Below are 647 nucleotides of genomic sequence, written 5' to 3'. Positions count from 1 at the left end.
TTTGCTGAAGTTGCTTATCAGCTTAAGGAGATTTTGGGCTGAGACAATGGGGTTTTCTAAATATACAATCATGTCATCTGCGAACAGGGACAATTAAATGCACAAATCTTAACGGCACAGTTTGACTAGTTTTGACAAACGTATACCACCATGTAACCCATACCTCATTCAAGATCTAGAACATGTCATCACCCTAGAAAGTTCCCTCATAACTCCGCCAGTCAATATCCCACCCCTCCCTGACCAGAAAGCACTGTTGTGATTTCTATCCCATATTAGTTTTACCTGTTCCTGAACTTCATGTAAATGGAATCAGAGAGTGTGTACTTTTTTGTTTTGGTTTCTTTACTCAACCCAATGTTTTCGAAATCCATCCATATGGTTGTATGTGTCACGAGTTTGTTCTTTCATATCTCTAAGTAGTGTTATATTGTATGCATGTATCACAGTTTGTTGATCCATTCTTCTTTCATGGACATTTAGGTTGTTTCCAGTTTGGGGATATTATGAATAAAGCTGCTATAAGCATTCTTGTGCAAGTCATTTTGTGGACTTGTGCTTTTATTTCTCCTGGATAGACACCAAGAAGTGGAATTGCTGGGGCCCTATTAGAATCTGCCAAACAGTATTCTTTTTTCTTTTTCTTT

Source organism: Colobus angolensis, unplaced genomic scaffold, assembly GCF_000951035.1.
Source record: "Colobus angolensis palliatus isolate OR3802 unplaced genomic scaffold, Cang.pa_1.0 Scaffold531, whole genome shotgun sequence".
NCBI classification, from domain to species: Eukaryota; Metazoa; Chordata; class Mammalia; order Primates; family Cercopithecidae; genus Colobus; species Colobus angolensis.
This window is presented reverse-complemented; position numbering follows the sequence as displayed.